Here is a 12,077-nt window from a genome sequence, read left to right on the forward strand (position 1 = left end):
CAATGACACACACACACATACATACGTGCACATTTACACATGCGTGCCTGTCATGTAAAATAGCACGAGGATTTTTTATATCTCATTCAAACAAACTCTGGCTCCCTTGCAGCCTGATTCCTTCACCACATGACAAACCGGGCGACTCTGTGTTTGTTTTTCCACAGATTAACATTTCGGAAATGCCTAATCTCGCAGACGAATCTGTCACCTGCTTCGTTCGGTGATGTCACAGAGCGTGTGATAAGCTATACTTTTTTTCACTGTGTGAACACAACAAATATAGTATTATTGGCTGTGACAAGCCCCAGGGAGGATTTGAAATTAAGTCTCATGCCTATCTTTCTGTGGAGTAAAGACAAGGAAAAAAAGGAAAAAAAAAAGTCAAGGATGAGACAGAAGATTTAGCACTGTACTGCTGAGATTAACAATTGATACATATCAGAAAACAGCAACAGCGTATACTTACAGTACATTATGGAGGGAAAGCTATGCTCTTGCAAGTGCACTGCTTTGCAGGATAGACCCCCTCCTTTTTTTTACAGCAGACATTCTAACTCATCATATTAGGAAAAGTAAAGGTGTTACTAATAACATTAACAATGGTTCCATTAAATCCAAATGTCCCAGTAAGCCATGACAGTATGACAGTGAGCCAGCATGAACAATACCAGGATCCTGAAATTGGAGCAGCAAAATGAAATTCAGCCATCGTTAATTGTGTTATTTACACCTTTGCTTTTCCTACTGTTACATGTCAAAATGTCTTCTGTGAAAAACAGAGCCTGTGGGAGCTAAAGCTAACTTACTGGCACATAGTGCTTTGCAAAAATATAATATTAGCTTGCAAGTTTGGTGTCCTCTCCTAATTAGGCTTGCTGCTTTTTCAAAGACATACAGGCTACAACATTGTTAATAAAGAGATCAATATACAAACTCAGACAACCTTTTTGTGACAAACATATCACTTACTTACAGCTCAAATTTCCACCAGTGAATGGGATCAATTGTTACTCTGCAGTTAAGGAGTCATTATTTAAAGATATAATATGTAGGAAGTTTGAAATATCTCAAAACAGCTTCACCTTTGTGTATTTACACCCTCCCAAATGATTCAAACAAAGTGCAGTCAAGGCATCAGCCGTGGTGACTGTGTGATGTGTAAATTCAGGTGAAATCAGCCCTCACCAGAGACTCCGGTTCTCTCTCCCTCTTCTTTTCCCTTCTCCTCTCTTCTTTCTCCTCCAGCTTCAGTTGGCCGTCAGTAGGACAACGGAGGTCAACTCTGCGGCTCTCTGCTGCAGTCAGGTAGAAAAACCGGAATTAATTACATCATTTTATAGTATTCTTAAGTTATGGAAAGTGATCGACCTGCTAAAAACAATGTACACTCTACATATGTAGTACCATATTCAAGCTCACCTGTAGATGTCAGAACTTTATCCTTAACCAGTGTTTCTGTGCACATTCTGACCGTCAGTGTGGCAGTAGACATTTCTTGGCTATTTCAGATAAAAGAAAAAAAAAATGTTACTAAAAACAAGTAAAAAGTTTATCTAAATTGAATCAGTTTGGAATAATTTGATTAGTCCCCACCACTTAAAATTGATCTATTGTTTTAATGACATTAGTGTTCCTCGGAAGATAGTCGCTGTTACATCCACTGCACAGGAGAGGATACACTGAAGTCACTTTACACAACAAATCCCATTCAGATAAGAAGTAATTTCAAAGTACAATCATGTACAACTAGCCAATAGCCTTTCATCACAACCTGACAGCATTGCAAGGACACGGTGGATTGTTATTTAGCCCTAGTCAACTATATTGTGCAGCAAAATACATTTAATATCCTTTTGCTATTTTTGTGGCAGATTTATTTCCACTGGAAACATCCTGACCTTTCTTTGACACTCTCCATTGAAGCATTCCCCCTTTTACACTAAAAACTGGTTGCATGGGAGGTACAGTAGATTACAAGATCAGTAGCTCTGCTCAGGGGACACTACTGTCTCAAGATTTATGATGATCAGGAAGCTCATCAGAGGAAGAGAGGACAAGGGGGAGAGAGAGAAAGAAAAAAAAAAAGAGAAGGAAACATTGACGGAGAGGAAAAGTTCCAATAATCATAAACATCCGGCTTGTATTCCCAGAACAGCAAGTCCTGTGCGAAGCTCATTAGCATTCAGCCGACCCACCAGATTACTCGGGGCACTCTGTAATTTGCAATAAAAAATAAAGATGACGCCAAAACAAAAACAAATCTGAGCTGATACAAATTAGGAGGAACGCGCTTGGTTAGTCTGTCAAAGCAGTAAATTTCCCTGCGCCGCGTGAAAAACTCAGGTCGCTAGGCCCGAGCACAGGCGGGGGAAATTAATGAGCTGTCTGTTTGTGTGACTTTATTCCCCTTGTATCTCCACCATTTTGCCTGGACAGTGTATCAATCTGGCTTTACGGTAATGATGCTTCCGTGCTGGAAATTATTGCATTAAAGTGATTGGATTCATTTCAGCTGTGTGGAGAAGGAGAGTTCTCCTGGGACCTGCGTCCTCCTGGTACAGGTGTACAACCAGGACTTTTTGATTCTTTTTGTACACAGCCAGCTTCCTCTCGACTGTTTTGCATGGTGAAAACAACATTTCCTCCATACCATTTCCCACCTACAATCTTTAAAGAGTACCTCTTTGCTCTAGAGTTGTTATATGGGACATTTATCACATCTCCACAGTTGGCCTCAGCTGGTTTATCAGCCGAACCAGTGATGTCACCCAATCCTCGGATGTTTTAATGATACCAATCCTTTCCCCTGATGCCAGTGAGGGTCCCTCTCAGCATGGAGGCTCCAGCTGCTGTCTGACACCCTGATAAGCCAGACCTCTCACTCCAGCACCTCACACTCCACATGCTGACTCATCACTCGGCCTTTCAGATTAAGAGAAAGGTCTGGTGGGTGACGCCGCATGGGGGCCAAGCGCCAACTGCCCGATCTGAAAACCTACCTAACCTCTGCTTACACTGATTGAAACATGCTGATATGGGAGATACCCGGCGCAAAAAAGAGAAAGTTTGAATACAGACCAAAATAGGTTAGGGAATGAAACGCTTGCTGATGCTGCACTAACGTGGCAGATGGGAAATGAAATTGTCGGCTCTTTCCGCTGTGTCCCTCTATCTGTTCACCCATCCATCCATCTAGTGATCTATCCTCCAGCAGCAAGAAAAAGCAGGTGGGGAATGCAGGCCACCTGAAGCTTTTAGGTCAGCTCTCATGGGACATCACCCTGCATCCCCAGAGACTGTGACTCCGTTACAGAGCCCTAACCTGGCAGAACGGCTGACCTTTCTTTGTCAGTGTGCTACACACCGTGTAACTGCGAGGGATTGTCATACTCCAGACAGCTGTGTCTTTGCTTGTGTATGCATTAAGCCACTTTCTGATACTTGTAACTGTTGGGAAACATGGCTGATTGTCTGTCCGAGCTGCATGCTAACCTGCTAAGCTGTTGTTCTCATTTCTCCTCCTGTGTTTCCCTTGAAGTCCATAAAACGGACATTCATTGTGACGAAGGAAGAAACAAATGGGGAAAAGCTACTGGACAGACCTGAGTGACGAGAATATCATGTTGGTATGCATTTCTGCAAACCATGGATACATATACATACAAATGTGTATGTACCATACTGACATTTCTACAGTATGTGTTATATTGCCTTCATATTGCATGTTTCAATAGCAAAGGTACAGCGTTATTAAAGTGAGCGTGCTTGCAAATATTTCCATATAACACATCCAGTACAAAATTAGCATCTCAGTTGGAGACATGTTTCTGGCCAGTATTCACGCTTCTTCCGCTCCATTTTGGTCTCCACCCACTCATGACTCATGTGTGACTTTAACATGCTGGCATCTGGCAGCTTGATGCCAACTTTGTCTGTCAAGGAGTTGGTGTATGGTTGGTTTTTCAGAGCTTTTTGGCTAAAAATGGCTGCCTGCTGATGTGAGAGCTGAATCCGCGTGGTGTAAAACCAAAACAGGAGATAAACAAGGCTAAAAAAGCTTCAGAGCCAAGAGGAGGTGTAGAATTTAGGGACAATTGTAATGATTTGGGGGTGATTGTAGCAGGGCTACAAGACACGGAAAAGGTTAAAAGGAATTTATTTTACCAGCTCGAGTGGTGGACAGCGGTAGTTGGTGCTGGATCGGGCTGTGGTTTAGCTGGCGTGGTAGAAAAGCTCACAGCAGAGTCGGCAGGTGTGTGAGGCAGGAGCTCCAGCACTCCTTGAAAACTGTGGCCAACCTCGAAAAACACACAGGCAAAAACACAACACCAAGCACACACAGCCAGCACAAACGGCACAATAATTCTGTTCAGGTTTTTGATGAAATTGTCATTGCAGTTATTGTAACACTGATATTTAATGTAAATGTGACTATTTAAATATTTCATGACTATGAAATGACTGCTTTTGTAGCTGAAAACTGACCACAGACTAGATGTGAATCCTGGATTCTGGTGTGACAGTCCTGAACGTAAAATTCATGTCCATGGATACAAATCCTGCAGATTACAATTTATGAAAATCCTGTAATGATTCATTTTACATAATAATAACTGTATGATTTTTAGTGATCAGTACAGCTTTCCTTATGATATTGTCACACTGATTTAATATGTAGTGTACAGCGTTCGGCCAACATGCTTCAAAAGGCAATACCCACTATGTGTCTTTCTATTGTGACAATATGTATTCTTTTCAGAGTTTGTGTGTTATCCATTTCATTTATTTCCACACAGCTCTGATATGGAGCTGACTGAAACAGTTGGACAGCTAGTTCTGGCATTGTCACCTTCACATAAATCCCTGACATGGCTGTCTGGAGATATTTACAGATAGAGGAGGCGTCAGGGGAAGGCAAAGTGCTGAGATAAACCTCCGCTCGCCCCCACCCATTTTTATATCTGAACCCATAAACATATACATTCATATTTGCCAAATCGGTATGGCGGCTGAGATGCATGGCTGGCGACAGGAGGAGGAGACGCTAGAAATAATCCATCATGCCCAGAAACTGAAATAGAAACCCTAAACCTCTGCGGACATCCCGGGCTGTGTCTTCTGGCCTGAGAACAGGGCTGCACGGATGCTTTCTATAGGACCCTTGAGCTGCTCAAAGATTATGGGGCGAGAAAAAAACAAAAATACCCTCTTCGTCTGTTCTCCAAGCTTGGCTGGGGTTCTTATTGCCGACTATGTATCCATTACTGCTTTCCTCTGGTGCCCCTGCATCAATACAGCCCAGAGAAAATCTGGTGCGGCGGCACCTTCCATTGACAAAGCATGTCTGGGTGGGTCGATAGTGTATTAATATGGGACAATGGTGCTAGCCACGTGTGGCTCACACCACTAGGCCATATCGGAGTCTCTAGCACGCCCAGTGGCTGTGTGAATGGCCTTGAGATCCACTGGGGCAGTGGATGCGTCTTGTGTGTGTGCGTCTGTGTGTGTGTGTCTGAGCTAGGACTGTTTTCAACCCCAGAAGTCCCAATAACTGACTACCAGACCAAAGAGAAAGAACAAGGGAGAGAAACAAGGTCCATCGCTAACAATGCTACAATGCTGTGTGGCTGAGGAGACATGCAACACAGAATGTGCCTGTTGACGGTTTGTGGGTGAGGGGACACGACACGAGATCTGATGCATAAGATTTGGGTACATGCAAAAAGCACTCCAGCGCTTTCACTTTTCTGTTTCTTTCAGGGTCGAATATATCCATAGTAATTAAAAAAAATAAGAATTAAAGCCTAACAGTATAACAGTGTGAGCAAATTTCAAAGAAACAACAACACCAAGCACAACTGAATCCGCGTTGGTTTTATTTATGAGCCTGTCGCACCCAGTTGAGAAAGACCACGCAGCCATGTTCAGTCATCAGCAAGAGCTTGCTTTGGCCTAAATAAGCTTTGTCAGTTCAATCCATTTTGTTTATCTACATCACTGCGATGCTATTAGATGACGACGTGTTACTGTGTCACTTTTGTCCTTGCTTAATTTGGTTAAAAGGGAGGGAGTAAATCATTTTTATCGTGGGACCTGTGCAAATTCTGTGAAATCTGCATACGTGTGAAAATGTGAATGCACATGCAAAAAAAAATGTACTCATCGTCACTGATCAGTTCCTGGAAGCTTTGCGTTTCTCTTTCTTTCAAGATAACACAGACGAAAATTATGCAAAGCACTGACACACCGAGCCAAAACTGACCAAGTCTAAACCATTAACACACATGTTCAGCCACACTGTTAAATGTCCTGTCTTGTGCATGCTTGCAGACACCCGCACACACACACACACGCGTGGTTTAGTGATTTACTGGTACAGATGAGGCCCTGGGAGTACCTCTGCCACCACAGCACTCAAATCAAAGCTGTCAACAGGGACCCTGGAGGAAGGGAGGAATCAAAAAATATCTCCTTGCTTTTCCTCCTCACCATGACCTGTGTGTGTAGAGACGAGTCGGTATGAGTGCATATATCTATTTGTGTGTGTGTGTGTGTGTGTAGGTGTGAGAAATGTGAGAAAAGATGGGCGAAACCCATCAGCTGGCTATGTGGGAGATCGGCAGGATGCCCGATTCACCTTCTCCCCCTCTGTCTGGCCATTATTCCTTGGGAAATATACGCCTTTGGATGCACGGTGGCCAGAGGCTTGTTTACTTGCTAAACAACCTTGGTAGCTGAGTGGCATTTTCAGTGATGCAGCGAAGAAGATTGACTGTCTGCCGACGCTGGTTGGTGTGTCCACAGTCGCGATGCATTCTTTACTATCTCTGCCAGCTTGCTCGCCTCCCATTACATACCAGCTCACCTCAGAGGCAGAAAACACACAGATGCCATTTGTGTGCTCATCTGCTGGCTTACATACACATATGCAAATACTCGCGCACGCACACACACACACGCACTTCAGCCCATTTTCATCCAAATGAATTGGTTGTTCCACACGTGCATGATATCTATCCCACCCCTGGATCCAATTTCCATGTTGATGAAACTGTGAATTTACAGTATAAATGCATCTAAACACACTGGTGTGCGAGGTGCCTATTATAATACAGCTGATGAGTGATTGCACGGGTTTTACCATGCCATTATCATTGTAATCACTGTAATCATTTGACCCTCTTTTTGGCCGTCGCAGTAAACGTGCAACCTTCATACCTGGCAGTATCTCTGTGTGAAGCGATGCAGGAATGACTCGGGGAACGGCGCAAATTGATTTAGGGAGGCAGGGGAGAAACGCCTGCCAGTTCGCTATCAAAGTTCATGCATTGTATTTACCCGAGCCCGATTACCTTAACAAGGCACATATATCACATAATTAATCCAGAAGATTACCATCAAAAATCCATAAACCAGTAACATGCTTCCTTGCGCTCCGCCATTAATTATATTTGTGGCGCTGAAAAGAAGAAGAGATTGAAAACAGAGAGGCAAAAAAAAAGAGAGATAGAGAGGCAGCCACAGACCAAAAGGCATGTGGCATTTTTAATAAACATACTGATTACACTGTAATTCATCATATTTTCAAGATAGCTTTGTGTTATTGACAGATTTTTATGACCACTGGGAGATGAACATATGAGGCGTCATGATTTAAAGGTGTTGTTGACAACATTCAGCCGCTAAACGTGCCGTTCCATCTCCCTCTGCCACTGCCTTCAGTTCACACGAGTCACCTGCCCTCTCAAGTGGTAGCTAATGTTAACATCCCCAACACAGCTTCAGAAAACTGACAACCACTTCAAGGGTCAGATGAGAAGCACAACAACGGTATATAGAGATGACGCTGATGATCACAGGTATCACACAATACCAACAGCATCATACTGTGGCTCTGAAATCTTGTTAGAAGCTGGAACACATTGTAAGATTTCTTAAAAGTTATGTACTGTTGTTTTTACTGCACAGCTCTACAAGCTCTGTGGACGTATTAATTTGAAAAAAATGATTTGACTACATGCAAAAACATCTGACCTTTAAGTCATGTTATCAAGGTATCAAAATCTGTAGCTTGCCCTAAATACTGAGAGCAGTAATATGTAGGTTACACAGGCAAAATGAAACATCGGGGCATGACGAGATGTATACATGCAGCACATACAACGCTCAGATTCAAAAATCAAGGCTGACTACTCTATTACTGATCAATTTTTGTCAGATTGCATAAATTCCGTCTCTGCTGATTGAGGTTTCAAGGCGCAGGGGTCGATTTCTAAAGCCCATTATTTTCTGACTGACGGATATAGACATTGTCAGCCAGACATTTAGGCCTCCAGGCATCGCTGAAGGATGGTGCTGGGACCCGTTGCCTGGCTTTGATTCCACCTCAACCGACTTTCTCTCTCTTCCCAGACATTTTTTGTGTTGTTTTTCTTTTCTTTCTTTTTTTTTTTTTTGCCCATCGACCGACTTGCTTGCATTTTTGTCTCAAGGTAGGAGCGCTTTAAAATAACCGGACGTCTTTCAGAAAGCGTCTGCCAGTGTATGTAACATCTTTATCACTGGCGGTGTTGGGCTGATTCGGCTGTGCCTTGCCTGTGGCGTGTTCGACAAAAGAGGGAGCTCCCTGTCAAAAGGTCAGGCCCCCCTCCCCCCGAGTGCAAACAAGGAGACAAAGCAAGTCTTCAACACTGGTTATTGATTTTTTTAAAGAAAAAACTATGTCTTATTTTTAAGATTTCGAATCCTGAACAGACTGACATCACCAGCTTGATACATCAAAATTGAGTGAGAATTCTTCTGATTTCCTTTTTGCCTTGCCAAAAGTGCATCTTTACCCCTCTATACCCTTTTCACCTGGTGTCCCAGTTCCACATCCCTTCCTATTCTCTCCTCTCCTTCTCTGCAATGATCTCCATTTGTTTCCCCACTCACAGCATCTCCCTGTCTGATGTCAACATCTGACTTTTCACCTTTGTGGATGTTGTGCATCTCTTTTCCTTTCTTCTCCGCTCATATGTCTTCTCCCCTCCCTCTTTCTTCTCTCTGCATGATGGTGATGGATGGGCCCTATGGATGAGTGGGCTGTGAGAGGGGCTGTGATGAAGACTGGCCTTGGAGGGGAGAAAGTGAGAGTGAAAGGTGTGTGTGTGTGTGTGTGTGTGTGTGTGTGTTGGGGGGGCAACATAAAAGAAAGGGAAAAAGTAGGGTATGCAGAAAGAAGGACAGAGAAACTCAGAAATGCAGTGAAAGGTGGAGCAGACAAAGAGCAAGACGGGGAAGAAAAGAGGGAGGCGAGCCGTGGAGAAGGAGTGGATGAAGATGATGTCGGGTGTAGGCCTCAGGGCTTTGCTGTTAATGTTAGGGGGTGTACTGACCCTGCCTCGTGCCTTGGGCTGTGCCTCAGATCAGGTCCTGGGCTGATCAAACCCCGGGTGATGGGCTGAGATGGACTCGGGACAGCTGCAGAGCCTGCAAAGTATAAATTGTATAGATTTAAAACTTGAGATTATACCAGTAAGAGAGATCTGATATTTTTTTCTAGTAGAAGGTAATTCAGAAAAGATTGTTACCCATCAATCGCTTAAACTGACTGTAATGACATTTCCATCACACTAACCCAGATCTTCATCAGGTCAAATTAAATCAAACAACATTGTCAAACACACAACTGGCAAAGTTTATCAGATAACACTGTAAAGCAGGTTCTGCTACCAAAAGTCATCAGCCGATGATAAACATGTTAGTAGATGTACTTGTTAGCTGTCGAGCTACCTTGGCTAACTCCCGGTTTGTCTCACAGCCAGTCGGTCACAATCCTCCCCTGATTTCGTTTTCTTAGCCCTCTCCCGGTTTCCTCGGGGGATTACTGTTCTCCCATATTTCTCCTGATTTATGAGAATTTTTCACACCTTTTCTCCTTTTAGTTATCACAACCTGTTACCTCTCATCCTCCTCAGTCATTGAGAGACAGAGAAATGGATAGGAGTGAGAATATTTGAACAGAATTCAGATCACCTGCAGTGATGAATTCCCATTTATTAATTAAATCTTTAGAGGAGAGGGTCTATAACAAGGCTGACAAACATAAGGCAGCAGCATCCACACACTCTCTCAGGAGATGGGGCCAAAAAAAGTCTAATCAAAATCATTTGACACAAGGATGATGTTGCATTTCATCTGTTATTTTGTTACTTGACCCCAGAATGCAGGAACCCCAGTCTTTGAATCTCACGTCTTTGTGGGGTAGGACGCCCCAGAACGTCACTGTAGTTTCAAACCCTCACTATTCTGAAGGGCTCAAGGTTGGCAAGTATGCTTGAGTGACTCCCCATTTCACACTATTCATTCTCATGTCATGTTTGTCTCAAAGGCTCAGACTAGGCTCATCTTTACACTTTTTCTTTTAGTATTTTTGGCTATAATAAAATCAAATATGGTGCCTTGGACAGCTTGGGGTGCTGTAAAGACCAACTCAAATTAAATGGAAAAAAATGCCTGGGGCAGGAAATCATAATCTCTAAAACCAAGTCATACATGTGGAAATACACAAGAAAGAAACTGAGATGTGCACCGGGACACACATACTGTACCTCTTCCTTCGTGGGGCACAGCTTCACCAAGAACTAGAGACATCCACCATAAAGGATATCATCTGATTTGTACAGCGCACAATAACGGAGAAGAATGCTTTAATATTAAATGAGCAAATCAGTTTGACTCTGCCATATATCTTTACATCCCACTGCGTACTACGCATAAATGCAGGGATCTTTGGATGATAGCCGGATTGTAAAGGCCCGTGATTTTCTACTAGCATCATAAATACGCCACATCCCATCCTGTCAGCGACGTAGGCCATCCATCCAACCTCCTACTTACATTCTATTACCAGGGAAGGAAATGAAGGATCCCTGGAGAGACCCTAACGGGGATCCATTTGGAGAGGAGGGGAGTGGTGCGCTGGACGATTTCTGACCCCTTTCACCCGCTGTGAAGCCCGTGGGGACTGCAGGGACTCGCGTAGCTCTGTCACTGACAGAGCCCCGGGGTCCTGACACCTGCACAACTCTGCGATGTGACAATGAGAGGCAGAGGCCAGGAGTAGGTTTTTGATGACAGGCCTCCGAGGAGTCCCACAGCTCCGAGACGGGTGAAGAGGTCAATAAAAGAATAGGGGGAAGGAAATGCTGTTCGTAATGGTTGGAACTACTCAAGAGTTAGTGTTTCTGACAGATTAGCAGACCAGGACATGTGACTGCACTGTGATTGGCTTTGAGATCTCAGATAGCTTCATTTACTTCTGGCCATGCTCAGTGTTGGTACAGCTGTGGTCCTCTGTTTTCAAGACAAAGAAAATCAGCCCTGACTCTGGACTTGAATTCTTTGGTGTGGTCCCCAGCGAGTGTGTTGCCCAGTCAGACATTTCCTTCTCTTCACTATCAGCCTGACGCCTTATTTAAATGAATGTAAGTATCAAACACACAAGGTCGAGGATGTGATGGAACATATTGTACAAGGCTTGAGAAGCTGGCATACACAACCAGCGCACCTAACAGTGGTGGACTCAGGATGTTCGAGGGGCAAGGGGGAAAAAACAAGAGGGGTACCAGTTGAGCGGCCTTTTCAAACATGGGACCACAGAGGGGCGGCTGCAGTCTGGCAGTCATGTTTGGACTACTCTGACTTGGAATTCCCCGCTAGAAACTCAAGATTATGATTAAATATGTGAAACGACTCCTACTTTTTATTCTATCATTGTGGTTTTTATTGTCTTCCTATCTTGCAGATGTCTGCCGTGTACTCCTTGATTGGATGTAGTCTAGGTTTTTGCATTTAAAAGGCCATTAAAAATAGTCGGAGATGTAGATCATGCTGTGTTTTTTTGTCGAGTAGTTGGGAAAAACTGAGTTTGACTGCGATTAAAACATTTCTACCCTAAAGTCATTATGAAACTTCCTACACACATTCTCAGCGAGGAGCCACTCAGAAGTGAAATTAAAATTGAAGATGACATGGCTGCAGTTCTCCTTTATATTAACACTGAGGATTGAACACAATCAAAGGACTGACAA

At 43.5% G+C, this 12,077-nt stretch overlaps 1 protein-coding gene across 5 annotated transcripts in view; it reads right to left on the minus strand.

The window, feature by feature from the left end:
- Positions 1-12,077, minus strand: part of adgra3 (adhesion G protein-coupled receptor A3) — a 128,361-nt gene that overhangs the window by 84,964 nt on the left and 31,320 nt on the right. For 3 of the 5 annotated variants that reach the window (XM_037111938.1, XM_037111936.1, XM_037111935.1), the window contains 4 exons: positions 9,381-9,474; positions 8,976-9,116; positions 1,423-1,502; positions 1,189-1,298 (listed from right to left, as the gene is read on the minus strand). The gene's annotated coding sequence lies outside the window, so the exon portion shown is untranslated. The remainder of the gene's footprint in view (positions 1-1,188; positions 1,299-1,422; positions 1,503-8,975; positions 9,117-9,380; positions 9,475-12,077) is intronic. The other 2 variants (XM_037111939.1, XM_037111937.1) reach the window with 1 other exon arrangement.

This window comes from Acanthopagrus latus, chromosome 10 (genome assembly GCF_904848185.1).
Source record: "Acanthopagrus latus isolate v.2019 chromosome 10, fAcaLat1.1, whole genome shotgun sequence".
Taxonomy (NCBI): domain Eukaryota; kingdom Metazoa; phylum Chordata; class Actinopteri; order Spariformes; family Sparidae; genus Acanthopagrus; species Acanthopagrus latus.